This window comes from Ambystoma mexicanum, chromosome 11, assembly GCF_040938575.1.
Source record: "Ambystoma mexicanum isolate Mex_15411 chromosome 11, UKY_AmexF1_1, whole genome shotgun sequence".
NCBI lineage: Eukaryota > Metazoa > Chordata > Amphibia > Caudata > Ambystomatidae > Ambystoma > Ambystoma mexicanum.
Genome location: NC_090934.1, coordinates 183,357,593 through 183,376,761, shown reverse-complemented (window position 1 = coordinate 183,376,761; position 19,169 = coordinate 183,357,593). Strand labels below are relative to the sequence as shown.

General features: G+C 49.4%; 1 protein-coding gene across 3 annotated transcripts in view; it reads left to right on the top strand.

Annotated features, from left to right (window-relative positions):
* Positions 1-19,169, top strand: part of LOC138503199 (pancreatic secretory granule membrane major glycoprotein GP2-like) — a 362,636-nt gene that overhangs the window by 206,625 nt on the left and 136,842 nt on the right. The gene's annotated exons all lie outside the window — the stretch shown is intronic.

Below are 19,169 nucleotides of genomic sequence, written 5' to 3'. Positions count from 1 at the left end.
GTCTTTCTCTAATTCTGGTGTTAATGTGTTTTTTTTTTAACAGGGACCGAATCCAGAGGAAGAGGAACCGTCATATGAATGGGCGTACTAAAAGGCCCTAAGTAAATCCCGTTGAAAAGGAGTTGATCTGGCACCTGTTGTGCCGATATTGATGTGGAGGAAGCCCGTTGGCCGAAATCCGCAAGTTGAGAAGATACAGGTTGTGTCCTGTTATAAGATGAGTGAGCGAGTGAGCAGCTCGCCTACGCCCCCTTCCGTTGTGTGGGAGGAGTTCAGAGGAGAAATCCCGATGACGATCGGTTGGCCGGGGAAACCCCGAGAAGACGCGACGCTACGCGTAAGCAAACAGCTGATGTGCTGCTGATCGAGAGAGTGAAGGACCGAGGAGCTGGAGAGTTGTCCCACGGCGTTGCAGCGGCTGATCGAGGGGAGAGGTGTAATCCGGAAGGGAATTACCACAGCTGCCGAGGAACTCGTACGAAGGAAAGTGCAGCGGAATGACAGACGGTGAGCCGCTCAGCGTATGGGGAGAGGTCCTGTAACGAAATTCCTGAGTCTATCTGTGCCCGAACCCAGTGGCCAAAAGGGGGAACTGCAGCCATACTAAAGTATAAACTGGGGAACAGCTGGGGAACTAGGATCCCGTGGGAGACGTCCGGCATTCCCTGAAATCCTGTAAGGGAAAACATCTCCCTCCCCATCTCTGCAATGACACTCAATATTAAGAAGGGGGAAAACTAACAGAGATAAGTGGGGAATGAACAAAGAACCTATCTGAGGGCAGAGACTGTTGGGATCGTATGTGAGCACAAAGTGGAGAAAGTTCGGGAGAAGAGGATAGATCGTCTTCCTAAAAGAAAATCCTTAAGCTAGAGTATCTAAGAAAACTCTTCAACAGGATAACTCGCCACCTACCACAGAATCCTACGCAGAGTCCTTACTTCTGATGAGACCTATTTCACTTCATGTTAGGAGTTGTCTGAATAAAAGAAATCTGTTGAATTAACCAAACGGCCTCAAGAGTGTTTATCCCTCCCGCTAAATTGTGACAAGAAGGCTGTCTTTTCTTTATCATAAGGGTTCATTGGCATCTTCCAATATCCCTTGGTTAGATCAATTGTGGAGATATAGACAGCTGATCCCAGTCAGTCGATGAGGTCGTCAATCAGGCATTTAACTTCCGGAAGGCTTTACAAAACCTCCACAACTAATATGGTTTGGCCACAAGGACTAATGGAGACGACCACAGACTGTGATGGTTCAAGTATATCTGAGGCTAGCATTTTCTCTACTTCCTGGAGGACCATCTCCTTTCTCGCCTCTGGAATTCGATAAGGCCTCAGAATCATCACTTTACCTGGGTGTGTGCAAATGTAATGTTTAACCCCTTTCACTCGCCCGGGTCACTATTGAAAACATCCGAAAATTGATCCAGTAAGTCCTGGATGTCTTGTTGTCTCTCAGGTAGATCAGAGAGGACCAAGCTACATTCAGACGTTTCTTCAGGTAACCAGGTAGCTATTAGGACAGAAGAATAATCTACTGGGTCCTCCTTCCACTCCTTAACAAGGTTGACATGGTCGATCTGCGTAAGCCTTCTGTCTGGCTGAGCAACCTTATAGTTATAGGGGACCTGTCCTCTCTAACATTTCATAAGGTCCATACCTTATGAAATGCAAAAGCATTGTGTGCTATGAAGTGGGTAAGTTTTGTCTTATTGAAAAGGACTGTGATACTGCCTTCTTATCATAATGGCTCTTGTGGCTTTCTTGGGCTGGTCATAGATGCTTTTAGATTAGGTCCCGCATGATAGTGTGAGATACCTGAAGGTACTCTCACATCTACTCCCCTGGGATCGTCTGTTCAGGTGGCTAGGCGAGGGCCTTCACTCTTGGATCCTGACCCTGTGGGTGGACAAGTGGGGTAGGATCAACTGAGAAAGGGGTCCTTGGGGATTGGAGAGAGGGTGCCTGATGGTGAGACATAGAATCCCACCTTTGCTGATATTGACCTACACTCCCCTCCATTAGACTTTATGGGCTATTGCCAGTCTTCTTCCATCATCCCCTGTAAATTCCCTTTGAGTACTGGGAAGAAGAAGAGGCAACAAGGAGCAATGCGGTTTTCCCATTGTAAAAACCACTATGGTACTGTAACGAGGAAGAGAGGCTTAGATGCATATAGCCATGAAGTCCAGGCATGTCACACTTATGGGTTTGCACAAAGTCAGGCAATTAGGAATTACTCGTTCCACCTGTGAAAACCCCAAGGGCTTTTCCCTATCAACCCCCTTAGTATCCTGTTCTGGGGCAGCTAGGGAGGGGTCGTTGCTGACATGTCCGCACCTAGGGAGTGAACCAGAGAGGGAGGAGGAGTCTCAAGTTGAGAAATGGTGTCCCCCTTTCCTCAATACCTCCCTACCCGACATTCCCTGCACTGTCATGCACCATTATAAATCCTATTCCGTCACTCCCTCCCCTCTGGTACCAAGATCAAAGGGAGGCAGAGGAGAACCAGAAAACATAGAGTAAACACATCACCCCATGTTTTACAACAACAACAACAGGAGTGTTCCCCTTCTCCCGATAGTAGTTTTCCTCCTTTCCCTACAATTACTCAGAAATGCTACAACTTCCATAATTTATCCCCACTGTTTTTTCCCAAAACCACTGGGACGAAGAAGAGGCAAACTGCAGCCATGAAGATTACCTATAGGAATCAATGTACCAGGGATTCCTATAGACAGTCTGCATCTTGTCCCATTAACGAGGGCAGGCAGAGTCAGGCAAGACTGGGCAACCACTCACACCCGACTCCTGTTGAACCTTCCAACCAGTATAAAAGGTGGAGCTCACAAGCACACTCTGAACTCTGAGAGAGCTGGGGATGATGGAGGAAGCACAGAGGCCTGAAGTTGAAAACACCAGCTGGAGGAACCCTTGAGAGCCTGGAAGGACTACAAGAACATTGGGCCTGTGAGTTCAGGGAAGGCTGTACTGTGGCAAGGAAGGTGTGTCTCCAGGGAGCCAACCACGGGCAGCTGGGTTTACCTGGCAGTGCCAAAACCATAGCTTCTCCCCTGGGGAAGATACTAAAGCCCAGGCCTTTCAGGGACAGGTGGTGAGACCCTGACCTCCGGGAACATCCCATTTAAAACTCTGTAGCTCTACTAGCCACAAGAATGCTGTTTTAGGGGAGCTGGAGAAGTGGGAGCAAAATAACAATGCTACATTGTGGAACTTGAAGTCCAGAGAAATCTTTTTGTGCATCCAACATCCCCAGCGAGCGGGATCCCGAGAGAAAGCCCAAATCGTCTCTGTATGGGGCTTTCTGCAAGCTGGCCAGCATGTAGGGAAGAGAGACACACCCACAACCAGGTACTCAGGGAGCAGCCTGCGTTCCTCCTGGCAGCGGAGCAAGGTCGGGGAGGCACAGCCAGGTGCTCGGGGAGCAGCCCACTTCCCTCCCGATGGCAGAGCAAGGTCGGGGAGGCAATCCATAGAAGCAGCGGCGGAAGCTGTGGCGGCCTTGAGGGTGGACGGGAGGCATAGCTGACAAGAGCTGAGAGTGCATGACTGGTGAGTGATGAGAGAGCCAGTCGTGTGGGGGATGGAATGAAAGTCTTCAAAGTGAAGGTTGCCTGAGTAACGGAATTGTCCAACTTTGATAAAAGTGTGCAGTAAGCCCGTCAGATAGCACAGCGAGCTAAGCACTTGCCCCAGATATCTGTGTGCAGCCTGCTGTGGCAGGTTCGAATCCCGGCAGGGTCAACTCAGCCTTTCATCCTTCTGAGGTCGATAAAATTAGTACCACTCTGTGGGACAATAAGGTCTTCTGTTATTTGAGTGCTCTGAGACCTATGGGTGTGTAGCGCTATATAAGAAATACATTATTATTATAAGCCACTAGCCAGAAATGAACAGCGAAAAGCGCACGTAAGTTATAGAGGAAAGCTGTGAAAAGGCTGCAATCAGAGTTTTGTGAAACTGTAAATAACAAACCCTGTGAAAGAGGCCAAGGGGCCTAATGGGAAAAGTTGAACAACACATTTGGTGAAATTAAAAGCCTGTTCTGGGGGACATCGAAGAAGTGGTCATGTAAAGCTCTAAGCCAAATCCTTTACAGTTTCGAAAGTCTCCGATCAACAAGTGCTTAAGATAGGAAGTGATGAGAAGGGTTTGAAGGCTTGGAGAAGAGAACCCGAAGTGGTACTTAAGAAAGAGTATTGCAAGCTCGAGTCCGACAGTGAAATGCCTGTGGGAACTTTTGGTGAAACATTGCCGGCATGGGCCTGACTGAGCGGAGCCTGGGTGAATTGTGAACTGGACAGGCCGACCGAGGAAAGCTTGTGGTACCTCAGGGTAAAATTGAGGAGAACTGTGATGCACGTGAAATCTACATATGGATTTTTTGATGAAGAGCTGAACTTTGAACATTGAATATTTAATGGTGTGGTGCAGAGCGCCCAACTTTGATAGTAATAGCCCAAGGAGCAAGAAGTTGAAGCAAGAGAATTAAGACTTGGGAAAAGGAACCCCAAGGTGAAAGAAAAAAGGCAGGCTCGAACACGTCAGAGGGAAACCTGTAATGAACTTTTGTTGAATGGAAAGTGCATATTGAAATATTGTTAAATTAAGGTGAACATTGTGCTGCGGTGAAAGAAAAGGTTATATTGAAACAGGTTTGAGTCCAGCAGAGGAAGACCTGTGTAAGGCGGTGGGGCTATAGTTGTCTCAGAACTGAACTGTACATGGAAAACGAGACCAGTAATCCAGAGTGTGTTGAAATTGGTGAAACTGGGCAAGCCACCGATCTATTTGAATTCTCAAAACCCCTGTGCTATTAAACGTGGTGAAGGGGAACGATCATTTAAGCCATTCTGACATTTCTTTCTTTACTTTCCTACACACATCTGTTGTTAGAGAAAGAGGGCTAGGTTAGGTTTCTTTAGTATAGGCCTTTACAATTTGACTTAGACTGACGAGGATTGTTTTTCTTTTGTTTCATGGCCAAGACTACTCACATGTTTGAGTTAGGATTAGCTTGGAATTACACCAACACTGCTGATTTTCTTAATAAAGGTGTTTGAAACTTAAATATGTTGTCTTGTATATCCACTGTTGATACCATGCCCTCTTTACACACCTGAAATCCATTAATAGTCAGGGATCATGTAAAGGTGGTGTGCAGAAGGAGGAAGAGAGAGGTTCTAGAAGTACAAGTGATACAAAAGGTGCAGGAGGACTGGAGAACCTGAGAAGTGCTGTGCAGAGGGGACCAGTAGCCGGAGTGCCAAAACGCAGATAGGAGTCCTGCCGGGAGTGCAGTGCCAGACTGGGAACTCCTGTCAAGAAGACGTAGAGCGACTGCTAGGAAGAGCAGATGTGGAGTCCAGCACGAAGGCCGGGACGTGCAGAAGGAAGTACACAGCAAAGCAGAGTTGCAGTCTTGTAACACTTGGGACACCGGGGCACTCTGGGAGGGCTGTTAAGCCCAATGGTCCCAATCCTGAATGCTGAACGTAATGAAAAGCTGAATGCTTACAATTTTGAATACTGAACGTAACGAAAAGTTGAACATTTGCAATCTTGAATATCGAACGTAATGAACAGCTGAATGCCTGCAACCTTGAATATCGATCATAACGGAAAGCTGAAAATTTGCAAACCTTGAATGCTGAATGCAACAAAAAGTCTGAGGCTTGTGTATTTTGAAGATTGAAGATAACAAAAAAGCTAGTGAGCCCCACGAGATGAGAGGGGCTATTGAGCCCATACAGTGAACCCTTGTTTATATTACTGACTGTTGGGAAGAGTGGCTGCATGAACCCTCAAAACAGAAATTGTACTATTCTATTATTCCCACAGAGACACCTCCAGAGTAAAGTGAGAGACTTGAACTTGCGAACCATTAAAAATCAGCTATGGGGAACTTACGGTTGCATGACCTGTGATGGGTGGAACGTCCGTTCTGATAACTGCGCCTAGACCATTGCGTTTCCTAGGATCAAACTTGCTGACATTAAAACTTCAAACATGAGCAAGATATGTGGTTACTGGTTGCATGACCTATGGTGGGTGGGCCATGTGGTCTGACAACTGCGCATAGACCAGAAGCCACAAAGTGGCTTGATAAGCAACTAAGAAGTGTGAACTATTAGTGAAGCTAATTAAAGGAGCGGTCAAGTGGAACCTATAGTATCTCTCATGAACTTATAAGCCTATGAATATTTAGTAAGTGACTCTTGGGGAAGGGAATCCTGAGAGGTAAGAACTAGAGAACCTTTATCTTGGGGAAGGGAGTCCCAAGACTGCAGTGTTGTGCATGAACTTTTGTGGCGTTAGAATTTGGGGAAGGGATACCTCTTTCATGTGAACTGTGATATTTGCGAATCTACAGAAGGTAACTTCAGAGCTTGTTGAGTCCCTGCTAAAAGAAAGTTACACTGGAGCTGTGTTGAATTTGAAGCAGAGAACTTTTATAGGAACTTACATTGCTATTACTTGAACATTTGTTTTGAACCCTGACTTTTTGGTTGAGAGCACTTCCCCCACTAGTTTTGTTGTCGTTGTGAAGACCAGCTTAGGTTTTGACACAGACAGACTGTTTGCTTTCGAAATTACTGACATATACATCCTTTAGATTCCTTTAAGCAGGGAAGTCCCGCCATAGCATAGGATTAGTTAGGGATTACACCATGCTGATTGTAAATAAAGTTTGGCTGAACTATATTTTTGTTGTATGTGTCCTCTCTCTTCATACCATGCCTGTCTCACATTAGACATGTGCTCTTTAAGCCTCTGGACTGTTTGGGACATAGGTAACACTGCCTTTTCCCTTTCTTCCTAGGTCTCCTGAGCATGTCCAGAACATCTCTGGGGGCGTGCCCGTAAAGGAGCTCAAAAGGAGAAAACCCTAGGGAGGCCTGAGAGACTTTCTTGATGGCAAAAAGAGCCCATGAGATCATTGTGTCCCAGTTGCGCCCATCTGTTTTGACTGACCTTTTTGGAACGTTCTTTAAGGTTTTATTAAAACGCACTACTAAGACGTCTGTCTGGGGATGGTGAACAGAGGTGCGTAGGGTTTTTATCTGTAAGATCTCCTTCACATCTGCCATTATGACATAAAGGTACTACCTTGATGGGTCAGTATTTTTTTTGGAAAGCCTACCCGTGACAGATAAAGAATTAGGCATTTAAGAATATGCTGTGAGATATCATTTTTCAGTGGGAAGGCCTCCGGATACCGGGTTGCATAATCTAAAATTACTAGAATATACTTATTACCCAGTTTGGATGGTTCTAATGATCCCACTAGATCCATGCCAATTCTAAAGAACTGTACATCTATTATAGGGAGGGGTTGAGCAGGGCGGGTGGAGGTTAGTGCAGAGCTGTTTTCTGGCATAGGGGATACGTGGCTATGAAGTTCCAAATGTCAGCGTAAACCCCTGGCCAATAAAACCTGTTGATAATCTGTCCCTGTGTTTTGGCTGTGCTAGGTGTCCCGAAGTCAGATGGGCATGAGCCATTTTGGGGGCAATCCTCCTAGGACTTCTAGGAACGACAATCTGTGTCCTGGGTACCCCTTTTGCTGTAAGATCTCGCCTATATTGAAGGCCTTGTTTTAGAAAAAAGAAAATGGCCCGTCCTTAGACCTTCATTTTTTGCTGAGTGAAAGTTAGGTTGGGAATTATCCTTGCATCTTCCCCAGTAGTTCTCAGGGTTACTGGTGTAACAATAGAAGGGGGTTCCTCATCAGTCGTTCCAAAACACGTAGTGCCTCTGTGAGCTTTTGTTCCTGAACCTCTACAGGTTTAGGTAGGAGAGCTTCTTCTAAGATTCCCTAGGAAATGTTCTCTCCAGTTTTCACATGGTATGTTTGCTTTCCATTATTCTGTATTAATATCTTTATGTCACCCCCATAGTTTGCGTCTATTATTCCAGCTATTACGTCCAAGCTGTATTTCCAGGCTAAACTGGTTGTGCACACTAGGCAGATGTAGGTACCCTTAGGAGGTGACAGAGTTAGTCCTGTGGGGATCAACTGGTGTTCTCTCACTTCTATAGAAATATCCTGACTACTGTGTATTTGGTTCCCCAATTTATATCAGTACAGTCCCATTTCCCACTTCTTACACCATATATAAGGGTGTCGAAGAAGGAACCTGACACAAAGATGGCATGGTGGTAGTTATAGACTTTTATTTGTGCATAAAAACGTCCTCACTATCCCTATCGTCTAAGAGGGATTCCCCTGCCTCAAAACGAATGCAAAAGGTCCATCAGAATGTCGGTAAAATTAAACTCCACGGTCCTGTGTCACAACCTACTTCTATCCCTCACACTACAACTAAAGGATAAATTAACAGAAAGTTCCGTCTTCAGGAGAATGGCTCCCTTCTACTCCTGCTCAGATAGCGTCCAAAAGAATGTTCTCTTGCAACATAAATGCCAGGGAGAATGGCTCCTCTGCCCTGGCTTGCGGATTTCACACAGCCTCTATACAATTCCACATCCAGGAGAACAGCTCACATCTCCTGGTATAGATCTATACAATTTCCAATAAAACCGGGTGGAATGACTCCATTCCCTTGGTGTCTCCAGAACAACTCCAAGTTCAGGACCAGGAGAATGACTCCCTTTTCCTGGTATTGCTTTGCACAATTTACAACAAGGTTAGGGGGAATGATTTGATTTATGATTTATAGTGTGCATATCCTTATGGAACCAAGCAGGACCCTGCATCTAGGCGCAGATGTTAGATTTGAATAGCTCCTTAAAACATTACCAGAGAAAGAAGCAAGAAAATTACTGAAAGAGATTGTCTTGATATTGGGCAAATCTTCCTCGGGACCAGCCCTTGGGAGCAAAAATTACCCAATTCAGCCCAAAATACAGGTTCTATTGTGCCGAGCAGTGAACTCATGCTAGTGACAAATGACACCTTCAATAAGTTTTAGTATTTTATTCAAATCAGTGAATTTCAGCAACATCTTGGGATTCAAGTTAGAGAAGATTACAAAGCACAAAACTTAGAGAAATGCAAAATATAGAGAAACATAGAACTTAGAAAAACATAGAGAAACACAGTCTTACGCCCCTTCAATCAGCACTGGGAGACCCTGGCCCTCATAAGCTAGCTGTAACAAGCCCCGCTCAGAGGACAGCGCTGTAGGGTGCCGACAGAGCCACAAATTCTGGACACTTGATCTTGCTCGAACCAAGTCCACAGATCGATCTCCCACCTGAGTCATGTGGGCATGCATTTTTATAATCTCGTGCTGTCAGTCCATGACGCACAGTTCCAGAACTTTCCCTGTGCAAAATATAGGCTTGCTCATGGAAAAACCCAACTCTGTGAATTTCCACTGTGCTCCTTTTCTGTGCCCCTCCCTACTTGGAGCCCATCTGCGCGAAAGCTCAGGAATGTCTTATCAGTGCCTTCTCAGAGAAAGAGGATTTGTTTACGAAGCCATGCAGGGCTACCGTTAGAAAGGCAGAATATTCTAAGAGAAGCCAAGATGAATTAACCCCATGTGAGCAAGCTCTAAAAGGCATGCACTCATAGCTTAGTGTTCATAGCGCTTAAGACTGGCTATCTAAGCGCTATATAGGTGCCATAATGTTCCAAACACTCCAATAATGTCTATTAGCTACAGAGCTGGGGTCTTCGCCCTGCCTGTTTATCTACAATGCATAATGTGACTTACCACCCCTACTAGGCCTGCATATTCCTTGTAGCTCACTACTGCATAATGGAGGTGCTACAACAGACTACTGTCAGCATTTTTGGCACATACTTTGAATAAACTATTGGCTTTCAGCGGCTAATGCTGTCATCTAAAGCCCTGATTGGCAAATTTGCAATTTTGTGTATCACTACAGAGATATGTCTTCAATTTCTTTGAAAAATAACTCTTCTCCTGGCATCTTTACCATAACTCCTAGTTCGGAACCAGGAGAATAGCTCCCTTCTCCTGGTATTGCTTGGCACAGTTCACAAGGCCGGAGGGAATGATTCCCTTCCCCTGGTGTCTTTAGCACAACTCCTAGCTCGGGACCAGGAGAATGACTGCCTTCTCCAGGTATTGCTTGGCACAGTTGTTTTTCACAATTATCAGCTTGATGTACACTTTGCCACTCTGGTTTGTTGTTAGCAAAGTCCTAAATCCTTCTGTGTTGATCACTGGGATTAATGCCATCACTGTGATGAGGAAGTTCTCCTTGTTTGCTCAGTTCCCTTCTGTTGGGGCCCCAAGCCCTTCGCTGGTGAACAGTGGGCTTATTGACACCGCTCTGATGAGGAAGCTCTCTTCAGATGCCTGGTATCCAATGGTTAGGGTCTGTGATCCATCTCTGGTTGTCAGTGGGCTTATTCTTGCCACTGCAATGAGGAATATTTGCCCTAATACTCTCAGTATTTGCTCTCGGGTCCCATACCCTTCTTTGGTGGTCCGTGGTGCTCTGTTTCCCACTGTGACGAGGAAGAGTTCCTCTAATAATCTCAGTATTTGCTTTCGGGTCCCAAATCCTCCTCTGATTATACCCATTAGCGGGCTCACCACTACTGAGGCGAGAGAGGGCTTCATGAACCAACCTCCTCATGCCCCCTATGGGTCTCCCGTACCTCCTGTTACCTTGTATGGGATAGTGGCACATCACCAGGACTTCCTGGGACCGCAAGTCTTCTCTCTGGCTCTACTGGTTCACTGCCACTGCTCCGTCGGCTGTGTGGTACTTCTCCCATCTGTACCACGGCTCCGCTCTCCTGCTCAGTCTTCTGCAGAACCCATGAAGGACTCCCACGGCACTTCACCAGCGTCCTCTTCCCTTTGGTCTATTGGCAGCACCTGGATCTCTCATGCTGGTTCGCCTCCACACCTGCTCCCAGACCCGTCTGGGTTTGACACGGCTGCGTATGAAATGGCTGAGCCTGACACATTTGATAAACCTTTGGTACTTTGTATACCTTGTATTCAGTTCCTCCCATACAGATTGTACAAGTCCTTTGTCTCTGTGGATAACATAATCCTCATGCCTCCTCGAGGCCTCCTCGTACCAGTACTAGCACAGTCAATGACCTTCATGTCTCCTGTGCTCTTCCTCATCCTAGTAATTTTGGCTTTAGCTTTATCTCCTGTATTACTGCAATGCATAGGTTTACTTTCAATTAAATGGTTCTGAACAGCGAGGATGGCTAGGGAATGTTGGGGAGTGACAACATTCAATGGGCTGTACCCCAGGTGACCGTCCTTTTCCCCAGTGGGGGAGTCCCTCACCATGAGGTCCTCCCTTATTAAACCACCCCTAGGGGAACTATTGGGTAGCAGCCGCTCCTTCATATCCTCATGGAAAAGGGCTCTCCCTTGGGGAGAAATGACGACACCATGTGAATCATCACATCTCTTCAATCAGTAGGGAGCCTGGATGCACTGGTTTTACATTTTTATTCTAATCTACTACTTTTACCATTTGAAATTCAGATAAACAGTTCTATAAGCAGGGTACTTTCCCTCCTGTATCCTTGGATAATTACAAAAAAATTCAGATATTAGATTCCAGACTTCAGATTTCAACGTTTACCCCAACCCGTTTCAAACAACACTTTAAAAGACATAACAATACACTGATACAACTACCCAGCCCTACAGATCAGCCACTTTAACTCCCTGAAAATTGGCTAATGCTCCCAAAAATACAAATAGGAAAAAGACATGCAGAATCTTGCGTCCCTGCTTTCACACTCACATCTCCATGGATATGTTTGGACCAGTAGTACCACAGGAAGAAACTGCTTTTTGAACTGCCTGCTGTAAGAAGTAAACGTATAAATAACTAGGTGTAAAGAAGTAAGTATTACAAAAACATTTGTTTTTCAATAAAAACATTTTTACTCGCTTCTAAAATACTCTCATTGGGAATTGGACATACATCTTTACTCCCTAAAAAATCCTTTTACTCACAACTTTAAAAAATAGGGAGTAAAATACTCCTGCTTCCAACTCTTATCTGGAGCACTGCATTATCTGTGATCATCAACCCTTATTTTTCAGTCGGCACCAACCCTCAGTGTTCAGTCGGCTCTCCTGCTCTGTCGGCACTCCTCACATCTCTGGCCGTTCCGACCAGTTCTTCCCCTCTGACAAAATAGACTTGCCTGGGCCCACGGGCATCATCTGGAAGGGCACTCAGCGGCCCTTGGACCCAGCCACAGTGCAATGGGAATCCGATGTCTAAGGCACCAAACTTGTCACGGAAAAATGACCACTTACTACTGGAGTTGTGGTCAGTGGATTGGTGAACAATTTATTAGTAAAAGCAAAAACAAAACAGAAACAAGGCAACAACAGCACAAGACTTCGGCAAAAGTGAGAACTCCCTCCCTCCATGCACCGTTCTCTTATACCCATGGTAACTCATGCATTTGAATGAAAGGGATGGTCCAGACAGGGCAAGGACTCATACTGAAACAATGTTTGCAAGTAGGGAACAAAGCCCCACTATACAAGCCTTTGATACCTGCTGTGTTCTTTCATGTTAGAGAGTGTTATCATGAAGGACAGGACATCGTAATACATTCAGGGGCCGATTCATGGAACAAACGTGCACCGAAAATCTATGCACAAGCAGGCGCAAGCAGGGGCAAGCGCGAAAAAGCAGGCGCATGCGCACACGTGCGATTCATGGAAGTCCCTGCGTGTGTTTTCCTCGGGATGTGCGCCAAACCCGTGCATGGCGCACACGTCACTGAAACATCCCGAACGGCGTGCGCAACGCGCACAGTGAAAGCGCACAACCTCGGCGCACACACCAAAAAGGGGGCGGAACACGGGGCGTAACGCGTGGAATGGGGAACAACGCGCGAAAATAAGGGCGTAACTGGGATGTACTGCTGGGAAGCAGACGGAACGCCCACACACACGCGAACCACACGTATTCATGGAATCGAATAGGGCAAAGCCGCGCACGGCCAAAGACACGCACAGGCCTAAACAGGTCCGCCACACGAAGGCAGGCGGTAGCGTCCCTGCGCATCACAAAAGCGCCAATATACAGCAATGATGAATGTCCCATACTGCTATTGTGCCTGGGGAGCGGGCTACGTGTATCAGGGGGGTTCGCGTGAAGTTTTTCACACGATCGGGCCTGAGGGAGTGGGCTACGTGTATCAGGGGGGTTCGCGTGAAGTTTTTCACGCGATTGGGCCTGGGGGAGCGGGCTACGTGTATCACGGGGGTCCGCGTGAAGTTTTTCACGCGATCGGGCCTGGGGGAGCGGGCTACGTGTATCACGGGGGTTCGCGTGAAGTTTTCGCGTGAAGTTTTTCCCGCGATCGGGCCTGGGGGAGCAGGCTACCACTCACCGTCTGCCTTGCGTGTAGAAGAACGCGTAGCCAACACCCGCTGTGAAGTAATAGCGTGTGAACCCCAACGGCTGGAAAACACACGCACCGCACCCCACGAAAAGCACGTACAGAGCAATGTAAAGGCACGTGGGATCTACAAGCCCTGCCAGGGAAACGCCCCTTGCGCAAAACGTCACAGACGCACTTACGCACTAAGGGCCTTTGGTCCAATGAAATCGCGTATGCGTGCTGACGCGCTTACGCGCTAAGGGCCTTTCCTCGATTTACATGCAGACGTGCAAGATTTTCACGTGCCAAATCACTCCGTATCAAGCTGGCCACACGTAAGCACACGTAAGACCACGCTCCTGCCCAAAAGGCTGAATTACTGCCCCCCAGAGCCCCGAGCAGCCTCCCACAAGCCATCTCCTGCTGCCTGCCTGCCTGCTGCCACCGTGCCCTGCCATTTGGTGCCTGCACATCAGCCATCTGCAGGGGTCCATTTGCTGTGTCCACCCCTGCTGGAACAGAAGACTCCCGACTGGGATACCATCGCTCCACAGCCCAGCCCCAGGACCCAGTTGCCCACCCACTCCTGCCTCTGTCGGGGTTGCCATGTCAGGCACTGAAACATCTGGCACCACTGGCAACCCCCGGCCAGAGAGGCAGAGGGGCACCAGCTTCACTGCCACCGAAGTTGGTGTCCTAGTGGAGCAAGTCCTGGGGCAGTATGATGCCCTCTTCGGAAGTAAGCGCGCCAACAAGGAAGGACGGACTCGGATCTGGACGGACATCGTGACTGCCATCAACACGGAGGGGGTGGCAGTCCGTGACTACCAACATGTCAAGAAGCGCTGGGATGACTGCAGGTCCAGGACCCTCTTGAAGGCCCGGCGCCTCGTGGAGGGGGGCCGGGGCCGCATGAGTCCCATCCAGATGAGGGTCCTGGAACGCGTAGGCCCAGCGCTCCACGCCCAGATCCTTGAGAGGCAGACCCGTCTGGAGTTGAGCGGTAAGTGGCCAAGCATTGCTGTGTGAGACAGGGCATGTCGCAGTGTGCTGGTTGTCTGATACTTGCCTGTATGTGTGACATAGGCCATGTATGCATGTGTGTGTGCAGGGACGTCATGCATTTGAGACCAGTAATGTGTGAACCACACGGTTGGTGCATGTGTTCAAATGCAACATGGGTTGCCCTATGCGGAATGGCCACATGAAAGCATGCCAGTCTCTGTTCCTGGACATGGGTGGGGGTGAGGGATGGGTGCTGATGCCATGTACATGTATGCTGTCCATGTCTGTGTGTCTGACCTGTGTGTCTGTGACTTGTGAATGCCAGGGATGCATGACACATGTCTGTCGCAATGTTCAGGTTCACTGATGCAGCCTAGTCATCCTTGTATCCACTGTGTCTGTGTCTGTATGAGGCCAGATGGATGAAACTAGGGTGAAGTGTGTGCATGTGATAGGCATGGCCCATGATGCATGTTCCAAAACAGCATTGTATGTTTCAAGAATCCCTTGGACATGTATTCTAATGTCCATAGCATGCACCATGCCTGTTACCGCATGTGTTTTACCTGCACTGAGCCATGTGTTGTGGAGGGACATGATGGAAGTGATCTTTGACAGTGCCACTCATCTGCTATTGCTTCCTATCTAGGGGACCATTGTACAGTACCCTGATGCTTGTGTTCTGTGTCTCCCTCTACACAGCGCCACGTGAAGAAGAGGGCGGAGACGGCTCTGTGGAGCAAAGCGGCGGGGATGCCCCCACGGCTGCAGCGGAAGGGGTGGGTGAGCCCCCACAGGGGCTTGCAACGGCGGAAGACGGGGTGGAGCCATCCAGGTTGGTGGTTTCCACAGAGGAGGAGGAGGCCGCTACTGAGGCACACATGGGGCCTGGTGGGGGCATCCCTGCTGGTGCAAGTGTTGCAGTCCAGGGGCAGGGGCAGGAGGCAGCACAGGTCGCCGTGGAGGGGCCTGTGCATGTCACTGTCCCTGACACTGTGACTGCACCACCATGCACCAGCAGGGATGCCCCATCCCAGGCCCGTCCGCAGGTAGGGGGGATGTCCATGTCATCTGACTCCCCTCCACCTGCGGACGAGGGGACCCCTGGCCGTATGGAGAAGGTCCTGATTGGTGTTGCGTTGCGCACAGGTGCAATTCGTGATGAGGTGCGTGCTTCCCGGGAGGAGCATGCACGTCATCACGGAGAGCACCGTGCCGACGTGTCCCAGTTGGGATCGGCCATGGTCGGGGGTTTCCTACATGTGTCGGCCAATCTGGCGACCCTCTCCTCCTCTGTGGAGACTATGCACCAGTCGTTCTCCATGCCGTCTTCCGGCCCAGATGCCACCAGGGCCCCCTGTGGACCTGCCCCGACCAATGCAGCCGGCTCGGTGGGGATCCCATCCCTGCCACAGTCGGGAGTCGGAGGTCCAGCAGGGGTGGACACACCGGCAACTGGACCCCAGCAGATGGAGGATGTGACGGCATCATCGGGCAGGGCACGTGCACGACGGCGTCGGTGGATTCCATCAGCCTGGATGCCGTCGTGCTGGCACAGGCAGTTGCGCAGGAAAACCCTGGAATGGGAGTGGCTTCCATGTGGGAGCTGTTGGGCCAGCAGATAGGTGCAGAGCGGCAGCGGGCAGAGGAGGAACAGCTCACAATGGTCAGGGCAGAGAACTCCATGCGGAGGGCGCTGAGGCGGGCTGAGTGCCTCGAGGGTCTTCGCAGGGAGTTGGAGCTGGACACTGCTTTATCCCTGCGAGACTTCGGGGCCAGGGAACATGTCTGCCTCCAAGCTATTGAACAGGAGTTCGATGATGCCCTGGCCCATGACAACATCCAGTGAGCCATTGGGCTAGCCCGCTGCCCATGTAAATAGTTATGTAGTTAGTGTTAGGTTTCCTTTGTTTTTGCATTTTCTTTGGACCTTTTGGACAGTGGGCCACATTTTTGTATATAGTTATTTTTTATTAGGTAGTGTTGTTAGATAGGTTTCATTTCTTTTGTTGGGTCCATGGACCCTGGCTTGTTCACCTGTACATAGTTCACAGTTGGATTTTCTTTTCTTTTTACAATTTACCCATGGAGCAATGGCTTTCAATTATAATTTCCCATTGGATTTTCTTTTGTGGACTGTGACTTTGGACACCATTCCTTTGGATTCTGATTTTTGGTTTTGCATTTTTTCACGGACATGCTTCTTTTTACTTTTTTTACATTCCCATTTCTGTTAGTTTATTTTTGGTTCAATTCATGTTTCCTTTAATACATATTTTTTTTATCAAACTTCAATGTGTAGTATCATCTCATTGGTTTCATGCATATCATGATATGGGTTTTGAGATTCACTGACACCCATTGGGTGTATGTGAGGGACATGTGTTAGTTTCCAAACTTGCAATTGGTGTTCTATCATGTTATTGCCATTTCTAAGTGGGTGGATGCAATACTCGGGTGGGTGTTTTGCATTTGGAGGCTGACCATAGGGACCAGGGATCTAGATTGTGATGACATGTTGGCTGAGGAACATGAGTTGGACATGAGTGGGGGCCTGCTGGCAGGTGCTCCACAGTGCTGGGGGGTGGGGGTGCAGGGGAACATGAGTTGGACATGAGTGGGGGCCTGCTGGCAGGTGCCCCACAGTGCTGGGGGGTGGGGGTGCAGGGGACATGAGTTGGACATGGGTGGGGGCCTGGTGGAGGCTGCCCCTGCACTGCTGGGGGGTGGCGGTGGTGGTGAACATGAGTTGGACATGGGTGGGGGCCTGGTGGAGGCTGCCCCTGGTGGCTGGGGGTGCAGGGGGACATGCGTTGGTGGGCAGTAGTGCAAGTTGACATGTGGGTTGGCTGGGGGGCATGGCCATGGTGGATGGGGTGCCTGCAGGACATGTGCAGGGTAGGCACCTGTGATATGAGCCACCTGCAGGGGCCGTGGAGGGTGTAGAGGGAACACCTGGGAGGACCCACACGTGCAATTCACGTGTGGTGCTCCCCGCGCACCCCTGTAATACACGTACCCTGATGGAATCGCGTGTGATACTTTCCGCGCACCCCTGAAATACACGTACCCTGCTGAAATCGCGTGTGGAACTTCCCGCGCACCCCTGAAATACACGTACCCTCCTCACACGGGGCCAATCGCGTGTGGAACTTCCCGCGCACACCTGAAATACACGTACTCTGCTGAAATCGCGTGTGGAACTTCCCGCGCACCCCTGAAATACACGTACCCTGATGGAATTGCGTGTGATACTTTCCCCGCACCCCTGATATACACGTACCCTGCTGAAATCGCATGTGGAACTTCCCGCGCACCCCTGAAATACACGTACCCTGCTCGCACGGGGCCAATCGCGTGTGGAACTTCCCGCGCACCCCTGAAATACACGTACCCTGCTGAAATCGCGTGTGGAACTTCCCGCGCACCCCTGAAATCCACGTACCCTGATGGAATCGCGTGTGGAACTTCCCACGCACCCCTGAAATACACGTACCCTGCTGAAATCGCGTGTGGAACTTCCCGCGCACCCCTGAAATACACGTACCCTGCTGAAATCGTGTGTGGAACTTCCCACGCACCCCTGAAATACACGTACCCTGATGGAATCGCGTGTGGAACTTCCCACGCACCCCTGAAATACACGTACCCTGCTCGCACAGGGCCAATCGCGTGTGGAACTTCCCGCGCACCCCTGATATACACGTACCCTGCTGAAATCGCGTGTGGAACTTCCTGTGCACCCCTGAAATACACGTACCCTGTTCGCACGGGGCCAATCGCGTGTGGAACTTCCCACGCACCCCTGAAATACACGTACCCTGCTCGCACGGGGCCAATCGCGTGTGGAACTTCCCGCGCACCCCTGAAATACACGTACCCTGATGGAATCGCGTGTGGAACTTCCCGCGCACCCCTGAAAAACACCTTTACCCTGCTCGCACAGGGGTCAATCGCGTGTGGAACTTCCTGCGCACCCCTGAAATACACGTACCCTGCTGAAATCGCGTGTGGAACTTCCTGCGCACCCCTGAAATACACGTACCCTGCTCGCATGGGGCCAATCGCGTGTGGAACTTCCCGCGCACCCCTGAAATACACATACCCTGCTCGCACGGGGCCAATCGCGTGTGGAACTTCCCGCGCACCCCTGAAATGCACGTACCCAGCTGAAATCGAGTGTGGAACTTCCCGCGCACCCCTGAAATACACGTACCCTGATGGAATCGCGTGTGATACTTTCCCCGCACCCCTGATATACACGTACCCTGCTCGCACGGGGCCAATCGCGTGTGGAACTTCCCGCGCACCCCTGAAAAACACGTACCCTGCTCGCACGGGGCCAATCGCGTGTGGAACTTCCTGCGCACCCCTGAAAATGCACGCACCCAGCTGAAATGACGTGAGGTACTTCCCGCGCACCACAGTGATACACATAGCCCGCTTGCCGTGCTGGTACAGGGTTAGCGCCCTTTGCGCTGGATTGGGGATTTTGATGGCTTTTCCCTGCGCGAGAGGCGTTCTTGGGGGCATAACTGGGCTGCTGCAGGGTCGCTGCGCCACTGTGCGCCACGGCTCCATGAATACGCTGTGCGCGGAAATGGATTTTAGCGCACGCGGCTGGCGCAGGGATTCGTACGCGCACACTGTGCGCCAGCCGCGTGCGCCACTTGTGCACTGAATTCTATGAATTACCCCCTTAATGTACTACTCTGAGATTCATACAAACTCTGAGGCAGGTGAGAATGTTTACAGTATGACGAATTGACGAATTCCATCTGCTCTAGCCGCTTTTCCTAAGAAAGAGG